Source organism: Stegodyphus dumicola, chromosome 8 (genome assembly GCF_044657685.1).
Source record: "Stegodyphus dumicola isolate Sdum_Otavi_A_Nest chromosome 8, ASM4465768v1".
NCBI classification, from domain to species: domain Eukaryota; kingdom Metazoa; phylum Arthropoda; class Arachnida; order Araneae; family Eresidae; genus Stegodyphus; species Stegodyphus dumicola.
The window spans coordinates 171,513,980-171,534,842 of record NC_140775.1 but is presented as its reverse complement, the minus strand read 5'-3'; the positions used below and the strand labels follow the sequence as shown (position 1 = coordinate 171,534,842).

The following is a 20,863-nucleotide window of genomic DNA, read 5'->3' as shown; positions in this document are numbered from 1 at the left end:
ATATATATATATATATACCGATGTAAAACAAGCTACAAATTTTGATCGATATTCTAGATAGAAATTTTCTGAACTGATAATACTGGTTTTAATTCATGTCATTAGCTCCGAAATATCATTTTGGTAAATGTAAACAGAAATTTCCCAATACTTGCAAGTTATTGTCAGAATGGTTTCATGTAGACAATTTAACTGGAGATGAAGATGCGACTGAAAGTGTGGAAATTCTTAAAGGAGGCAATACGATATTACGAAAATGGAAAACCAGCCTAAATGTCGAAAGTGTGGAAAGATGTTGAGTTCGACATCGATGAGGAAATGAGCTCGAATACAAAGGCCTCGATTCACCATCCAAAGTGCTGGGTCTAGTTTGAGATCCAGCTGAAGACAGTACTTCTTTTAACGTGAAAGAACTATCAAAGTTTGTCAATAATGGGATTGTTTCTAAAAATTTTATTATTCGAATAATCGTTCATAATTATGATCCTATCGGATTTCTTGGACCTTTCATCAGAAAGCTGAAAAATATTCTCCAAGAACCATGGAGTCATGATCTATACTAGGACAACAAACTTCTATCTTCACTGGATCACAAGTGGCAGTTTTGGAACTCTTTGAAGATCTTCTGATTCCTAGATCTTATTTTTTGGATTTGAATTATAAGTTTATTTCCTTTGAAATTCATTCTTTTTCAGATTCATCTCTTTTAGCCTATGGAATAGTGCTGTATCTAAGAGCTTGTATCAGCAGATGGGAGGATAAGTATTAGTTTTCTTTGCTCTAAAAGTCGTGTAGCTTCTTTAAAAGGTCTTACTTTATCAAGACTCGAATTAATTTAGTATCCACAACAATTAAACATCAAGTAAGTAGGTGTCTTAAACTTAAAATGATTGAATTAATGAATGAAATTAAAATGACTATTTATTTTTGGACAGATTCGATGATAACGCTGTTTTGGATTAAGAGACAATCTAGTAGATACAAAACTTCCGTAAAAAGTAAGACAGTAGGAATTTAATCTTTGTCAGATCACAAATAATTGGGCTCATTGCCCGGAAAAGGTAATCCTCAGACAACCTCTCCAGAGAAGTTTCCCTTGCAATTCCACTGCGAACCAGATTTGTGCCGCGGTCCAAGTTAAGCCAACCACCTGAATTCTGGCCTTATAAAAAAGCGTACTTCAAAATAACAGTGCAAAATAAATGTTTCGTAGAAAATTCTAAATTTATTTTAGACTTGAGGAAATATAATTGCTTGTTAAAAGTACTAAAAATAACTGCACTAGTTAAAATGGTTAGTTGATAAACTTCAAAAACGTCAAACAGTTCCAGGTCCTCTCATATCACAGAAGAACTTCAAAGTGCAGATGTAGACTGGATAAAACATGAGCAAAACATTGGATTTAACTTAGAATTACAGAACATCAAAAATGGTGCGTCGATTCCTAAAGAATCTTTCCACTTTTGATTCTCGACAGTAGTGGGATATTGGCTTAAAAATATTAGAAGACTAAGCATTTACAAAGGATGAGGTTCATCCTGTGCTTCTTACTAAACAGTCTAAACTTCCATAGTTATTTATTATTAGAGAGCATAAAGAAATTTTTCATGTTGCAGTGACTTGCCAAAATTAGGTCTAGATTTTGGATTCCACAAGACATTCTAGAGGACAAAAAAAAAAAAAAAAAAAATCTAGAGGTAGGGGGGGGGGAAAGAGTATCAAGGAAATGCTTACCTTGTCGAAAATATAGTTTAAAACCAGCTAAACAAATAACTAGCAAATTGACTCAAAATATAACTGTTGAAAACTCTCCTTTTACTGTAAATTGGTATTGATTTTACTAGCCCAGTTTTAATAAAATCAGGAAAGAACATGCCTCAAAAGAGTTACATAGCATTGTTTACACACAATATGACTAGAGCTCTGCACATTAAATTAATAAGATATTGAATTAATGAACTGAATTAACAATCCAAAAAAATTTTGTCACTGAAGAGATTTTCAGCTAAGAGAGGAAATTATAAAGTCATCATTTCCGACTACGCTAACAGCTTCAGAACCGCATATGAAATTCTGAAAGAATTTGCAGAAATTATAACAGAATCAAAATTAAAAGATTTCATATCAACAAACGGCAAAACTTGGCAATATATTGCGCATCACGCGCCTTCGTGGGAAGGGGTTTTATGAAAGGTTCTTGTAAAGTATCAAAGAACCTTTAAGAAAAATTCTTGGAAGAGTTCTTGACTTTGAAAAAATTATGACCACTCTTTCAGAAAACTAAGCGAGTTTTGAATCACAGACCACTTACATATGTCCACAATGAAGTAAAAATGCCACAAGCTCTCATGCCTGTCCATTTCTTGTTTAAAGGGCAGAAGAAGGTTTCTTATCCAGTACATTTCGTCGAACTTTTCAGGAATGAACCATCTAACAGAAAGACTAGCTTGAAGAAAACTGTATCAGACTAAGCCCCCCCTTTTTTTAATGGCCGGGCGCTTTATTTAATATCCAAACCTTGCGCCACTACAAGGGCCCGGAAGTGGTGGCCATTTCATTATAGAAGCAGCTAATGGATGGCCAGCGTTGCCTCTTATGGAGGGATGGGCAGTTACCATGCCTTCTCCGAGATTCAAACTCGGTCCCATTATACGCATCAGGCTAACTTTTGAAATAAATCTGGAGAAAACGGAAGGAAAATTATCTCCTTATCTGCGGTCTCCAAACAGTTTTCTGAATCCATCGTTTGAAAGGTATCTGAGAAAGGGCGAGGTTGTATTGCTGGAGGAATTGACGAAATCCAAAATATTATGGCCTCTTAGAATTATAGAAGAAATTTATAAAAGTGGAGATGGGTATGTGCATTCATGCTTGATTCATATTGCTCAAGAACTTTACTCAAGGCCAATCCAACTGATCTATCCTTTTGAAATTTAAAGGTTGTATAACATTTGTTTATGCTATATAGTAAATTTTTTATGCTATATATTAATTTGCAATGTAATTTATATTGATTTGAACATTCATTATTGATTTGTAAATTTGATGAACTCTTAACACATTACAGATGGGATGTGTGGCAACTTTTCATCGTAAGTAGGCGTTGTTGCATCGAAAGCGAATACCCTACGTCAGCGGTTCTCAACCTTTTGATTAACGCGAACCATCTAAACAAAAATTTAAAAACTTTAGTACCATCACTACATTTTAAAATGATTATTTTTCAATTTCTCGATAAAAATATATTTTGCAATTTGCACAGCTTGTTGGCTATTTGTATTAAAAATTCACACACAAAAAAATATTAGATTTAAAATAGGTTACCATTTTAATTATCAAAATTTAAGTTATAATACTTTATTTCTAAAATTTATTTGGGACTGTTTAAGAGAGATCAATTTCTTTATGTCTGGCCATATTATATTAGCTTTAACCATAAAATTAGGATCCACTTTTAGTTTTGTTCTGCATTTTTTCCCCCCAAACATAACATGGAAAAAAATCCTTGTTCACACAGACAGGTTGTACAGAAAGGGAATAAAAATTAATTAGCTTTATTTGAAATGCCTTTAAATTCTTTTTTTCAGTTCAGCCTAAAGTTAACAAGTGTGTTATTTTTTAAATCTTCAGTTAGAGCTCAATCACAGAAAATTTCTACTAATTGTTCTTTTTCTTCACAGGATTTTTTTAACTTAATAGTAAAAAATACTTTGTTTCTTTGCGTACCACCTATTTTTCTCTTGCGTACCACCAGTTAAGAATCGCTGCTCTACGTATTTACGTTATGTAATAGTTTGTTGCCCCGTTGTATTGTTGTGATACATTTCATTAAAAATCTACGAGACAATATAGTCGTATGACTTAGCGCATACCAAATCAACATTGAAACCCACTATCAAGTCGTCGAACCCAGAGTCGCCTTTCGAATACGAACATAGACATTACTTATAGCAGTGCCACCGAATATAAAAGTCTCTTTTGAAGTTTTTAAGGTACCGCTTTAAGATTTACCCTACATATTTAAAACCGTTGCAGCTAAAATTTAAGCCAATAAATAATAAAAACAGACATTTTTACAATTTTTATAGGTCTTACGTACCATACATTTGATTCTATTAATTCCGTATGCATTCAGTTGGCAATCACTTACAGTGTAACTGAATTCTTGAAACTTCAAGTTCTTGAAAGAATCGTGACATAACACAAATATTCCTCATTTGCATATTTTAAGCTTAATGTAAAAAATTACAAAGCCCGTTAACAGGAAAATATACGAGTACAATGGGTTAAAAAAAAAAGCTTTCTACTGGCCATATAAGAATTTCCCAATTCATCCTTTTCCGTTTCATCCTATGGTCAAAACCGTGTCGATTCATCCGCTACAATCCCCCATCACCGTCTATTTGTGCTATTTATAATTGTATAATAGAAATTTATTATTTTAACTGCCATAAAAAAAATTAGTTGCAGGTTTTTTCCCCCCCTCTCATGTACATTTGTAGTATGTTTGATTGGTAAATATTCTAACTGTAATAAAAAATTAGTTGCAGCATTTGAAGCATGCGTATTTTTATGGTATGATGATTGGTATATAATATGTGCTGAATAATTATGTATTTTATGTCTATTTTAATTGGGAATTAGTTCCTGTTTTCCATTAGACGTTTTATTTTAGAATATGTGCTATACTAGTCAATTTGTATTGACTGGAACTGTTTAACAAATCTGTAGTTTTGCACAATTTAGAATTGTATTGAAAAGTATAAGAATTAGTTTCCTTCTTTTTTTTTTTATCATGTGGGAGCCAAGTCATTATTTACAAAACATTTGCTTCTGTGGATAATAGTAAAATAGCGTACATATTACAATGAACTTCTCAAATGCAATTTCGTGATTGCCTTGTGGATAATTGCGACATAGTGTGAAATTGCTGTGGACACACATAATGAGGTGTGCAAACTGTTAAGGACACGAAGTTATGATGTATCGAAGTGGACAAGTAGTATTTACTTGTACAATGAACTTAATAAAAGTGTACTTGGAATTTATCAAAAGTTAACTTAGAATTCAGTTTATATGAACATTGAATAGTCTACACAACATCATATACTTTGGGCTGTGGAATATCAACTGCCTGAACTGATGTGACTGGCCTACTCTGTGGATAACTGCAAAAATAATACGGACACACATCATTAGGTGTGTAACTGATAAGAATATGAAGTTATGACGTATTGAAGAAGACATAGGTTTAAAAAATGGTTAATATATAAGTTCCACTCTCCACAACATAGATCCTATCCATGACAATGTAATTATTAATTGATCGTATATTTATTTTTCATACGGATTATTACGTAACAATTATTGTATAGATGACATTGTCAATTTAGCATTGTAATATTACTATCATTGATTCAGTGAATGCCGCTAGCGGTAGATGATAGATTCTTTTCCGTCGCATGGAATATAACTCTGATTGGTGTAGAACCTTAGGTCGGAGGTCCATGCGACTGCGTTTCGTTTCGTCATCAGTAACCCCTACTGACGGAATCCTTCCCGATCCATCCGCTGTTAACCATGGGCAACTGTTAATCCTCTCAACCCTTCTACTGATAAATCTTTCCCGATTCCTACCCTTTTAAAAAAGTTGTTGAGAAAGTCATTTGTTGAAACAGGAACATTACACGATAAATGTCCATTGTCTTATCAATATGCTAGCTGCTGTGAAATAATTTTAGAACGACGCACAGGCGTGAAATGCAATTACATTTTTAATCACGTTATTTACATGCGATGGTATGTACACAAAAAGTGGTGCTATTGTTTATACGAGGAGGCGTGAATGCGCTTAATGGATCAATGTTTATTAATGTTTAACAATGTTTTTACCCAAAATATTGTGCACAGTAAAGTTTTTGATTAATTACATGACTTCATTCAGTTATTAATTTCATGACTTGATTTAGTTTGTGAGCTTTACACCTCATTGCTGAGCAAAGTTGAGTTAAGCTATAAAATAAAACAATTGATCCACTTTCATTTAATCTTGTTGCGAAATCTGAAAATATATATGTTACCGTGAAAGACCTAAATTGGAGAATGTCGACTTTCACCGGAGAATGTCAATATTCACCACATACGTCGGTGAAAGATCGAATATTTCTTTACATTCTTGTACATTCGGACCCTCACCGGTGTATGTCGACAATCACAGATATTCTCTGGTGTAGATCGAAAAGAGAGGAGTATATGTACACGCTGCCATTCCAAAAGGAAGTGTTCCACAAAGAAATGCAGTTGTAAAAGCAAGGGCCTCTTGTGCAATTCAAAGTGTCATAATAGTTTAAGTTGTTGCAATAAATAAGATTTGAATCACATAATTTGGTAAGTTTATAACTTCTATTATTTTCCTTTCTCATTTTGAATGTACTGTGTGTTTTAAGTTCTTATATTTTTAAGTTCTTATTCTGAGTCTCAAGTGCGTTTTTTCGCGAATGAATTACGCAGAAGGAAATATAATATTCTTATATGTTCAACATTCACCATTAGTACATGGTGAATGTCGACATTCACCGGTGTAAGTCATTGGAAAATATTTCGGACATACACCAAGCGACTATGTGAATGTTGACATTCACCGGTGAAAGTCGACATTCTCCAGATTTCGGTGTTTCACCGTAACATATATACATCGTTAAAGTTTGGTTTACACTCCATTTGTTAATTCTCCCGTTCTTAATCCCATGCAATTCATACTGTAGCGAGTAAAGTGGCACTTGCGCCCATGCCAATTCCGTACAAGTGGCATTTGCGCACATCTCCCTGCCAGAACATGAAATTTTCTAACAAATGTAACAGTTATGGAAACAAATGACACTTCCGCTCAGCCTGTGAGAAACAATCAATCAGCCTTATGATTTATTGACATGACTGTCCTTTAAGTAGTGTTCATTCCTGCTATGATGGTTGTTCTCAGCGTTTCTTATGTATTATTACTTTTTTCCCTAGTTCTTTTTAGCACATCCACGTAAAATGGTTTCAGTCTTATTTAAATATCTAAAGGGAAACCATGCGCAATCTATAATAACACCACTACCACTATCGGTAGTTTCGTGTTAAGGCAAATTCTACAGTGACAACTTGTGGAGATGTATTAAAAGCAAAGCTGAATAATGCAAAGGGTGAATGACGACGCAAAGTAAGTAACTGTAGATGTTACTAAACGTATCTGTAAGTCTGATGTAGCCGATGCAGAAGTTAAAACTCAGTTGTCGACTGCATGTAAACGAGCAAGACAAGATGGTTAAATACTAAAAACTTTTAATGAAAAAAATCATTACATTGTTTGACAAAGGTTATGACTTCGTACCATACCACTACTTCAAAGCTTTCAGTGACCTCTTAATAGAATAAGGAGGAAATTTCAAGGTTCCAAGCTGGAACCAGTCAGCGCTAATGATTTAAATGTTCCTAACGATTTTATCAGCTTTCTTTTGTATGACAGCATAGACAGAGTTCTCATCTTTAGTACTGAAAAGGGAAGACAGGTTTTTCTTTAGCAGTAGTTCGAAACAGTTTTCTGCCCACCAGCGGCCGAGCGGTAAAGTCGCTGAACACTGGTAGTTCGGTCCGAGGTTCGAATCCCGCGAACTGCATGGCTGCATGGGTGTTTTCGTGATTTTCTCCATGTGTAACGTGTATAAGAGCCAGTTTCCCTTAGAAAGTCCTCCACGAAGGCATCCCTCCCCTTAGGCAAATAGCCCTAGTGTGCTTTGCCATAATTAAAAACACCACACCACCACCACGAAACAGTTTTCTCTTGTACCCTTGCATGCAGATTTGGATAGCTCAGTGGAAGAACATAAAATGGTGTCTGTAGCTCTGATGCCCCGTAGAAAGAATTAACTTTATAATAAAATTTTTCAACTATTAAAGGTAGACACTGGGTGGAAACCGAAACACATAATGATTTTCAGCAAGCAGCAATTAATGCCATAGGATACTTGTTTCCCACTACAGCCATTAAAGCCATTATTACCATTTTATACTAGCACTTTGGGGATGCATCCAAGACACTGACATGGTAAATCAGTATTGGGAGAATGCATTAGCGCATCTTCTCGTTAATAGCAGTAGAAACTGCCCACAGGAACTGAAGTTAGAAATTTTGGACTATCATATCAGTCAATGGCTGGATATCGAAAATGATTCTGTGGAAATGTGGAATACAAACAAACATAACATTATAAAAAAGTGGAATCACACACTGAATAAGTTTATTCAGATATTTGTTTATTTCTGTGGGCAGTACAAACTATATACAATATTATATGGATGACAGAAAAGGTATTTAATTAAAATATTTTAATATTTGGGAGGTAAAATAAAAATAGCAAATACATTATTAAGAATATCAAAATAGGTATACAAAATTTCACTTGGCATTTTAAATGTATCTGACTCCTTAAGATATTTATCATTCTTTTATACACTAACACATACATAACATAAGCATTTTGTTAAAAGCTATACTTGCGTGCAGTCAAGTAGTTTAAAATTCTGCAAAGCAAATTAGTAATTTAAGTCACTGTTGCAAGTTATCGAAAATTAGGGATCTTTCAAAATTTACACTCTAATTAAATTGGGAACTAATTTAGTATTCTATAAGAATTTATTATTTCTTTAAAGCACTCACTGCATAAAATATTATGCAGTAAGTGCTTTAAAAATATATTATGCTTATTGCAAAACATCACTTTTCACATATAAATCGTGGTATTCACCTAGATTTTTATATGAAAAGCTTGCCAAACAGTTTGAGCATGTATACCTGTACAGTCATCTGAGGATATACATTCACCAGTTAATGTACTTTGAAAATCTTCTATAGATGGCAATTGAGTTTCCTTAAATTTTTCAAAGGAGTTTATATATTCATACGGATACATCCCCTTCCGTAATAATAGTTTTATATTTTGATGATGAAGAAAATTATTTTGTAAAATCTTAAATTTTTCTTCAGGAAAGTTTGGTACAAGTTTCTCTAATGACACGTTCATGAGTTGCAAACTGTTAATAAAGATTAAGGATACTCATATTTTTCCATTTTCTTCTAATACTAAACGAAATATATTTTTCCATATTGGTTATAACATAAAACTCTCGATTTTGAATTTTACCCACGACTTGCATAAGTAAGTGTACATCATAATATTTTAAATTGTGAAATACCGCAGGAATTTTCTTTCGAAGCTTATATTTTAAATTGCACTTATTGTATACAGCTTCTCTATATTTCCCAGTAATGTGATCATGATCTTTTACATGGTCATTATTCAAATTTTTTTTGCACAAATAGCAGTGAGTAGCACTTTAAAATGTTTTTTCCTCTTGAGGCGTCATGCAAAGAGACTATTACAACGTTGATAGATAATTTTTCGGCTATTTTTTCTTCTTTACGTAAAATATTTTCTATGGAATGAACAACCACGATAGGACTTCAGTATACTGTTATAGTTTTAACACTCTTTCCATCAGGTCCTACAATTATATAAGCATATTCGCATGCTTTATGATGTTGTATTTTTTCTGTGAAAGACGCGGATAGTTGCATCATGTTTGCAAGTATCTATTTTTTCGATTAAGGCAAAATCAGCGTAAATGATATACGGAATAGACTGTTCATAAGGAGGTTCCATTCTTCCAGAATTCTGATTCATGAGAGAGTTGAATTCCTCTTCCTGAATCCCAAAGTTGATAAACTGGAAAAAGAAAAAAAAATTATAAATAAAAAAATTATTTTTAGAATATTAAAAAATGATGACTGTTTAACAGTATTTTATACTTCATTTGCATTACTTACCTTATAATAAATATACTTGTAAAATAAAATTAAAGATTCAAAATAAAAGCATCTTCAAATAAAAAAAATCTGATGTGTACACCACATAACTTCCTTGTACGGAATATTAAATTACACGCATTTTTTCTTGTATTTTATTTTAAATTTATTGGATTGAATTAAATCTACTTCGTTGATAGCGCATAAACCATAATATAATAAATGCACTCTTTAAAATTCGCTATATTTGTTTACCATAGCGACACTCTGGCGCTAGGTTCACTTAACAGCGTTAGATTTCGTTCATATTATAACTCAGAATGCATAAATTTATATCATTTGAAGAATTATTTAATCGTTGCCACATATTCTATTTAAATACTATATTAAATCTAAAACGATGTATAAAAGAAATTAAGCAAACAAAACAAAAAAGAAACAATTTTTTCACAGACGATTCAGTATTTCTCTTTCAAGTCATTCAGTTCTCACTTTCCGACAAGGCAAAAATACATAAAAACTCAAAATATCTATATTAAAAATTACGAAGTAAATCTTAAACACTTATTTCCTCGAATAAATTCCAGAATGGATTAAACAAGATTTAATTCGCAATAATAAAAGAAGGAGTTATCTTTGTTGTTGCCAAGCTTAGTTTCCCTAGATTAGCAATAAATCCGCTATTTTGCCAAGTTGGAAATGTAAACTAACATGTCCGCCATCACAAAAATAACTAGGCTCACTTAAACAACTTTTAAATTGATGATAACTCCACAAATGTCGCATGCAGATTTACTAAAGGCATAAAAACCTTAACCGGAAGATAAGAACAACGTAATTCAATCGTTTTTAAAGCAAAAAATGCCCAACTGATAAACATATAAGAGTAAAGAAACTGAAATCACTGAACTGGGTAACAAAGTGAATATATATATATGTTACGGCCAAAGACCGAAGTCGCCCAGTTCCCGAATTGATCGCGAAACAGCCAATATTGCCGCACAATGATTTCCTTGATTTCGGGGTTTGGCCAGCCAGTTCGCGAAATGGCATGGGGCGATCGGCCAAAGTCAGAAGAAAAAGGTCATGAGCAAATTTTGGGTGTTTGCATGCCTTAATGCTAATGATGTTTCATTGAGTCATTGAGTCACATTGAGTTTTTCAGTCACATAGCTGCCACAGAGGAGTTTTCCGAGGAATTCGCTCCTCTTAGGCGCCAAGGATCGTCCTTCGGAACAAAGGCCAAGCAGGTATGGTGGCCCTAGGTGGGCTGTTGTCTGAAGGGAGAAGTTTTAGTGAGTAAGGATCTCACAGTATCAGAAACCTCCTGGTCTCTTATGTCCTGTCCCTTGGAGAAAACAAACAAACAAACAAAAAGATAATCACATTATCTACTAAATTAGTTTATTAGAGAAAATTATCAGTATCGTCACTTGTTACAAGATGAACTTTTATAACATTTCGAATTGCACAGCAGTTTGTTATTTTTAGATCTACAGCGATTTGTTAAGCATTTGGTAGTGCAACTAAAAATGTAACACACTGTTCTTGCTACCATGTACATGCCGACATCACACTAGAATCGACAGCTGCACCCCCTACCGAACAGTCAGCACATCGAACATTGGCCAGGGAGTTCTGGGCACTTCGGGAAGTGGCCGGCCAAAGTCGCATATACGCTATTCATTTTCAGTACATCGGACATTGGCCACACGCCCCGGCCAATGTGCGAAATGGCCGGCCAATTCGGGAACTGGCCGAACTTCGGGCTTTAGCCATAACATATTATATACGTTTGGTGCGGTCGATTGCAACCAAAATGCGAGGTGCACATCTATATGTTATAGCAGTCCTATATACAAAATTTCAACGTTCTGAGGCTACACGTTTTTGAGTTATGCGAGATACATACGTACGTACAGACGCCACGAAACCTTCAGAATTCATTTTAAATCAGTTTTATAAAAGAGAAACTGAAGAAAAGGGAGAAAAAATTTGGGAAGAAAAGGGTCTTTTATTCTGTCCTTACGTACAGATGTCACTCAAAAGCATCGTTAAATTCCATTCGACAGCGGTCAAAATGGATATTTTCGTTGAAATATGAATGCCTGAAATTTTTCGCGATTACAATACTTCCTTTTTACTTCGTACAAGGAAGTAAAAATATTTATTTCTTACATTAAAAATATCATGGAACGATATATAAACTTTCTTCAGACTCTTACAAATGGTTAAACATAGTTTAAAAAAAATTTTTTTCGGCATCATGTACTCTAATTCTATGTAAAAAGCATGCATTATGCCATGTGTGCGGATATATAGCAATTCAACCAAACCAACTTCCCACATACCTTTTAATTCAATGGGAATTTGTAAACGTATCATATAAAACGTGAAATTTTATTTTCGGGAAAATAATTCATAGACCTATCACTCGGAAGTGTTACGTAGAAACTCATTTTAGAAAATGATTCGCATGCAGTATTTTCTCACACTTTATATGGATAGTAAATTAGAAGCTAGAATCCACTGATTAAATTTGTCAAGATAACCGCGGTACTTTACAAAGTATTCTGTCTGTTTTTTACGCATACGTATCTTTAAACATTTTTTTCAATGCGATGTTCATCTTTCGATGTCCCTTTCTGCAACTATTGTGCGTAAAAAGTTCCTTTAACTGAGCCTCCAAGTAAATATTTAATTCTATACACTGCTGGGTGTCTTTTAACACTGTCACCACAAACAGTTTTTCAGTCCAGTTGGTTTCACAGACCTTTTACGAAAGCTTTATTTTGGAAACACGCACCACATTACCAACAGCGAATACACATTTAGAAACGCTAGACGGATGATCTCTATACTAGGCAAACCATACGTCACTCTCATTTTCTGAATTTACTTCTATGGGAGCTCGATTTATACTTGAATGAAAAGTAGCATTACAGGTTTCTATTAATTTGTCCTAGATATCTACATATTTGTATGTATTTCGAGTCGCAAAATAATTCCACATTTTTGTTTTCAAAGTGCGATTAAACCTTTCCACCACAGATGCTTTAGCAGTATTAAATGTATTGAAAAGTTTAACTTGATTTCTTTTTAAAAAATTTTTAAACACTTTATTTTTAAATTCGGTACCCTGATCAGTTTGAAGTAATTTTGGTTTACGTTCGCTTATTATTTTTTGAAACGCTTTCACATAATCTTCTCATTTGAGAGGAATAGCCCATGCATATTTTGATAATATGTCAATACATGTTAATATATATCGATAACCATCATTATGATCACGTAAATGTGAAATGTCTACTAAATCAGCTTGTCAAAAATTGCTGACCAATAGCACTATTCACTTGTGAAGAGTATACGCATCTAGTCCCTCCAACTATGCTTGAATCTCTTTCCGGGAAATTTTACCTCCTGCAGAATGATATAAAGCCTCTACAACACCAAAACTTGCAACATGAGCTGGATTCCGATATGATAAATTCATTTTCATAACACATAGAAATATTCTTCCTATTGAAAAATGATAGATTCCCACTGTCGTTAAGATGTTAACTAAAATGAATAGGAAATTTATGAAATTCTCTAAGAATATAGATAGATGATAAAATGACACATAAAACAGTGTATAAACACACCGCAATGGTGGTATCTTCTGACGCAGGCATAATTGCAATTGACTAGCCGATTCTAATTTCATTTTCTTATATAGGCCTTTTAACCTAAATCTGAATGCATCACATCAGCTTTAGTGGTTAAAAGCTTCAAACTACTAAGCTGATGAGATATTTTGTTTGAGGGTTCGATCTTATACTTTGGATGACAGAACATTTAAAAAAAATTTCCAAAATAGGTCATTTTCTGTTTTCATCCCTAGAGGGCGCCATTAGCGTTTGCCAAGCTCCCCGTTGTTAATTTTGAAAAACAAAATTTAAATGAAAAGCAGAAGGTCTACAACTTAACTAGCAGCCTTAAAAACAACTCGTAACGTAATTGGCCACATCCCCTGGTGTGATGTCATTGATGGCGTTGCCCTTGGCTCCACCCTCTATGTGACGTCATTGGCCATGCCCCCAGCTCCTCTGATGCAGAACTCTAATTTTATAGCTACTTTTATAACACCATCTCCTCCGGAACGGCGGGGAAATACCCCCGGATTAAAAAAATTCGTGTGAAACCATTTCGACCATTCTCATCTTCCTACAACTTTAATCGACCGTGATATTAATTAAAAACTCTGAAAACGCTAATTTTGACACTTATTTTCCCGAGCTGCAACAGTCTCGCGCGCTAGAAATAAAAATGCTTTATTTAGAAAAATGTTGTCACTGCTCGCTTTCAAATAGTAGACTTTGTTAATAAAAATTTCTAAGGTTTAGTAAATTTGAAATAAAAATAAGATTTCAAGCATTAAACATATTATTAGTATATAAGGTCATATTCTGGCCTTGAAGAAAGCATGCGATTTCATGTGACGTCATTCCATGTCGAAAATTTTTTGTTAATGTCAGCATCTTGAATGAATAGCTGCTGTTCGTAACTTTTTTTGTTTCAGGTTAGGATAATTGACACGATGTAATATTATTGACACGTTAATTCTTTTACTGATATTGAGAAAAAAGTTATTATATTACATTAAGTTTAAATCAGGGTTTCTTAAACTGTGGGTTGCGACTGGGGTCGCCAAAAAGTTTGATATTTCTTTAACTTATTGTAATAATTTTACAATTACCAAATATTTGTACACAGTGTATCTGAAAATAGATAAAGATAAGACAATACAGGGAAAAAAAAAAAAAAAGAAAACGTTTTGACGCATTCTTTTTATAATGTAAACGTTCATTTTCCTTGCTTTGCACGTGACGCTGTCATTTCCTCTGTTACTTATTTAAAATTTTCACAATATTCTATGTCTTAAAATTAGAAATTAAAGTTAATGACCTAACACTGCAATAGTATATTACAGTACAAGTGAAAAAACTGACAGTTTCATTCGCGCCTGTGTCGGATTTGCGCAAACTTATGGGGTCCCACAAAATTTTTGTAAATATTATGGGGTCCTGGGGGTTGTTAAAAAGGGTTCACGACTGAAAAAAGTTTAAGAAACCCTGGTTTAAATCATGACTTCATACGTGTACATATTAACCTCCAGTGTCAAAAGTTTTTTTTCCTGGTTTGGCAACAAAAAATTATTTACGAATCGGTTGTTGCTTGGGTAGAACGAACTGATTTTATTCATACTGAAATGTTTTTGCGCATTTTCCTTTCATGTGTATATAGAAGTTGTAAAACTTGTTTTGCCCGCCAGCTTTCATTTTTAGAATAATACGTATATTATTATTATTATTATTATTTTACAAATAGTAATTACAATCATATTATTCATTGGCTTAAAAAAGCGTAGCGTGGCAACAGTCAAGGTTCTTTTATGACTACGAAAGAACTCATGCCAGCAAAAATGTATTTGGTCATCAAACTAATATTCTACAGTACTTTTTTAGTGGTTACTTACTGAGAGAAATAATAAGTAAAGAATACAGTAATTCAAGCTAACGTACCAAAAATGAAGGCCGAGGACGGAAAATAATTTAGATATAAATAAGAGGACTGGGAGAGAAATTTCCAGGCAGTTAGATGAAACGACAAACAGAGTTTCAAGTGATTTATGTTTAACGAAGTTTTTAATCCTTATTTAAAATGTGCGTTACAAACATGCGCAAGCTTCCCACACATACATAAATCTTAATTTTCTGCTGAAGTACATAAAACGACAGCAAAATGTTAGCACACATCAAATACTTTTTTTTTAGTTAACTAGTCCAATTAATAGTATGTGATAAATCATTTTAATTGGTTAAGAAATATCCCCATAAATTAAAGCATGCAATCCTGTCACATCGTTCAGCTTTTTAGTGTGAAAAATTATGTAAGGTGAAAGGTTAATTATTTTTCTTTAGTCTGTAATGTACAATTCACTCTAATCTTGGCCGTTTCGGCCCATTAGCCAGTCGATGGTATTTCGACCCGAGTTCAAATGGCGGCCAACGGGCAACTGCATAGATATTTTAAAGTTTTTTTTTTCCCACTTGTAACGTGACCATCAGCTAGTTTTCTGAAGACAAAAACCTCCGCTTTCCTTTCATGCTTACAGCGCTTATGTGCTTTGCAATATTCAGACAAATAAAACCAAAACCAATCAAATACAGGAATTGCGAACCTTAAAGAGCCAAGGAAGAATTCTTGCTTAAAAATAAAAAATCTGAAACCTTTCCGATTTTATATTACGCCCAAAATGGCGTTTTTTTAACGTTTTATGTATTTGTTATCTTTATTTGTTCAATATCATGTTCTTTGCAGTTAAACCACATAAAATTCAGTTCAACAGCAATATCACATAATATTTCAATACAGAATATCTTTAGATTTCCCAATACAAGTCTCGAGCACTGGAGATACTTTTTTTTACTTCCTTGTACGAAGTAAAAAGGAAGTATTGCAATCGCGAAAAATTTCAGGCAGCATATTTCAACGAAAATATCCATTTGGACCGCTATCGAATGCAATTTAACGATGTTTTTGCGTGATATCTGTACGTAAGGACAGAATAAAATACCCTTTTCCTTCAAAAAAATTATAAAACTACCTTAAAATGAATTCTGAAGAGAACTTTTCGTGGCGTCTGTACGAACGTATGTACGTACGTACGTATCTCGCATAACTCAAAAACGAGTAGCCTCAGAACGTTGAAATTTTGTATATAGGACTGCTATAACATATAGATGTGCACCTCGTATTTTGGCTGCAATCGGCCGCACCGAACGTATATAAATATATTTATATATATATCCACTCTGTTACTCGGCTCAGTGATCTCAGTTTCGTTACTCTTATATGTTTGTAAATTGTACATTTTTTGCTTTAGAAATGATTTAATTATGTTGTTCTTATCTTCCGGTTAAGCTTTTTATGCCTTTAGTAAATCTGTAAGCAATATTTTTAGAATTATCGACAATTTTAAAATTGTTTAAGTGCCGCTAAGCCTAATAATTTTCTTGATGGCGGCCATTGCTCTTGTTTACATTTGAAACAGCAGAAAAGCGGATTTGTTGCCAATCTAGAGAAACTTAGCTTCACAACAACAAAGATAACGCCTTCTTTTATTATTGCGAATTAAATCATGCTTAATCCATTTTGGAATTTATTCGAGGAAATAAGTTTTTAAGATTTACTTCGTAATTTTTAATATAGATACTTTGAGTTTTTATGTATTTCTGCCTTCTCGCGAAGTGAGAACTGAATTAATTGAATGAGAAATACTCAATCATCTGTGAAAAACTGTTCCTTTTTTGTTTTGTTTGCTTAATTTCTTTTATACATCATTCTAGCTTTATTATAGTATTCGAATAGAACATGTGGCAACGATTAGCTAATTCTATTCTTTAAATGATATAAATTTTGTGCATTATGAGTTATAATATGAACGAAATATATAAGTTAACTGTTATATAATTATTGGATTATATAACAGTTAACTTAGTTTCAGTTATATAATTATTACATAAGTTAACTGTTATACAATTATTAATACTGTTAAGTGAATATAGCGCCAGAGTGTCGCAATGGTAAACAAATACTAGAGTGAATTTTAAAGAATGCATTTATTCTATTGTGGTTTATGCGCTGTTGGCGAAGTAGATTTAATTCAATCCAATAAGTTTAAATGAAATGCAAGAAAAAATGCGTATAATTTAATATTCCAATACAAGGAAGTCATGTGGTGTACACATCAGATTTTTTTTCTTCCGTCGTACAGTGCTGCCATTGCTTTCTTTGTAATTGTTGAGTTAATCAATCAAAAACTTGTTAAATTTTTAATAAATTTGAAATACATAATAAAACAAATTCAAAATTCGGGGTTTCAAGTGCCCATGTTCGGTTGGAGAACTACGTTATTTAGAATTTGATGGCTCTACGTGCCGTTGTTTTTTCACAATGCGAGAAACATGCATGTAGTTTATTCATTACTTAAGTTTCTTTAAATATAATTCATGGCGATAACATTTAGTGGCAACAGTCTGAAAAGTGAAGCAACGCAGAAAGTGAAACGGCGCAAAATGCCGTTTTGAGACTAATAACCCTCTGGGTCTAACACACCTTCGGGCTAAAAATCTAAGCAAGAATTTATCACCACCTTAAAAAATCTGCGCAAGAGTTTCCGGTATTTATTTTAGTCAAATTTAGAAGCAAGATTTCATTTCAAATTAGCATTTTTATGGAATGATAAGTAAATATTACACAGTTTTTCCTTTGATGTTCTCCATGAAGGTACATACCGTCTCCATAGGTACGTACTCCTCTTATGCTTTGCCACATACAAATAAATGAAATGGAATCACGAATCACACTATTTCAGATTTGAATTTCGAATTATTATTTCTTCCAGTAACTACACATACGCGTTACGCCAGTTTCGAAAGATTCGAGGAAACTGAAAAACTCTACTTTAAACGAATTTGAATTGAACTTACCAGATTACGGGAAAACACACTAGGAAAAGGAGCAAAAAAACAATGAAAACTCGCATGAGATAGTAATAGTGATTAAATAATTGTTAACATTTACAATAATGTGCACACATTTGGAGCAAACAAATTATATCTACATATACACCTAGACACTAATTTGGGGTGGGGAAAAAAATTATACCTTTATCAAAAAAAAAAAAAAAAAGAATATAAAAGTTTTTTTAACGTAATTTACACACATGATGTAGATTATTATTACAGTCTATACTTAATTGAATCATATATTTGTTAAAAATATGGAAAGTATATGTAATACCAAAATATGAATTATGAATAACTTTTTTTCATCTATCTTTATTCCAGCAGTAGTTTTTGGGGGGGGGAATCTTTCCCCTTCTCCACTTGTGTTGCCGTTTGCACAAGCTTTGATATAAAATGCAGATATAGCATTCCGAAATTACAAAGCGCCGTTAGCATAAATAGTGGCTACATTATACACCATGGTTTGATTTTATTACCAGGGCCGGACAAAGCGCGATTGGGCCCAATCAGGCCCCGCATTTGAAAGGGCCCCGCGTTATCATCAAAATGAACAAACAAAAATTTCGAAATTTAAAGCAAATTGCTTTTGATGATAATGGATAAATTATAAATTATTCAAATAATTAAAAATATATTTATTTTAAGTTCGCATCGCTGCATGAGATTTATTAATGGGTTTATTATTATATAATATATACTTTATAATATAGAAAACCGATACCCGTTTAAGTTCATGCCAAATGTATTGAATTTAATCGGGATAGTCCTATATTAGAGAGATCTTGCACTACGTACGTAAACTTCTATGTAGGTATATGCACGCGCAACTAGTTGCGCTACCGTACCAGCCAGTGGTGGATGTATAGGCTAGTATCAAATGTCAATTGTTTCTTGCATTTGTAGTTCGCTATTCTTCTAATCGTTATAATTATTAGAGTCGTATTTTGTGACTACAATTACTATTTGTTGAATAAGGTAAGTACTAATTATATTACATAATCTTTATTAACAAACAATTATTTTTAAAATTAAAAATTTAAGTATATTATGTGATTAAAAATGGATACCTAACCTATAACTTTATTATTAGATGTCGAATCCACTGAAACGAGAAAGAGAACACATGAAAAATCAAAAAATCATTTGGTAGCTATGTTAAAATGTACAGAGCTTCAAAAAAGACTTTCTACTGAGCAAACAATAGATAATGTTCAACAGAAGTTGTTGAATGAAGAAAAAATTGGTTTGTATAAAATATTTGAACGGTGCCCCGCAAAAAAAAAAAAAAAACAATCAGGCCCCGCACCTATTCGATCCGAGCCTGTTTATTACTTATGGAGGTTTTACTGCATATAATACATGTTTTTCTCTCAATATACACCCTGCATTAAGAAAAGTAACGAAATATCAGAGACCAAATGTTTACGTAGGAGAATTGGATATGTTTACTGACGGTTCAGGTTATGACAATAGAATTGATGCATAGCATAGGCGGTTTACTTGTTTGGCATAGAAATAGATTACGGCAAAATTAGACTTGAACCTTACAACTCGGTTTTTCAAGCCGAATCGACTGCTATCATAAGACATATATTTAATATATATATACAGACTCTCATTATCTGGTTTGGAAGCACTAGCAGATGCTGATAATACTAACATTTTGGTTTTATATACAAAAGATCTCCTTGTAAAAGTTGAGAAATTACATGAAGTGAAGATGAACTGGGTGAAAGCCCATATTGCTGTAATAGGCAATGACAGGGCCGACATGCTGGCCAGAGAAGTTGTTATGGGTATTGCCAGAGGTGAGTTCGATATTCAGGTATAAAAAAGAATTGTTATCTGTAAAATCAATAATATCTATTATGATTGCTGGAAAGAGAAATGGTACATTTCGGAAAAAAGTAAAGATTATTTGTTGAAGCTTCTAAAAATATGAGAATGATATGCGATTTTGTTTACAATCAAATAATTACTAGCAATTTGCAAAATAATAGTCTTTATAATTTTTGTAGTGCTGAAGGCAATGCGCGACATTTCGTCGAAGACTGCGTATTCCTACTACATGTTAGAGTAAAAACGTTGTAATAATAAAAGAATGCTGTTGCCGCAGGAAAGAGTTTAGACTTGCAAAGGATTTGATAAGTTTTATAAATGACAATAGAACAATACGGGGAATTTTGATTTGATGCTTTTAACTGTACTTTCGTTTTAATCTGTGTTGGGTGTGCTGGGTTATCCATGAGGCCGATTATTATCGGCTAGGAGGGTTGCAGCGCACTCGGCTATTACGTTACATTACACCAGTGGTGCCCGACCTTTGGTCTATCGCGAGCACATTTCCAAAACATCATATTCCAATCTTATGTGATACAACTGAAATATTAATTTTGAAAAATAGGTTTGAGATGAATAATAATATTGGTTGAACTTTATGGAAATC

General features: G+C 33.3%; 1 protein-coding gene across 6 annotated transcripts in view; it reads right to left on the bottom strand.

Moving 5' to 3' along the window:
- The window catches only part of LOC118196729 (uncharacterized), a 102,052-nt gene that overhangs the window by 17,529 nt on the left and 63,660 nt on the right, over positions 1–20,863 (bottom strand). For 2 of the 6 annotated variants that reach the window (XR_015042806.1, XR_015042805.1), the window contains one exon: positions 8,834–9,764. The exons of the other annotated variants lie outside the window; for them this stretch is intronic. The gene's annotated coding sequence lies outside the window, so the exon portion shown is untranslated. The remainder of the gene's footprint in view (positions 1–8,833; positions 9,765–20,863) is intronic. 6 annotated transcript variants of the gene reach the window in all.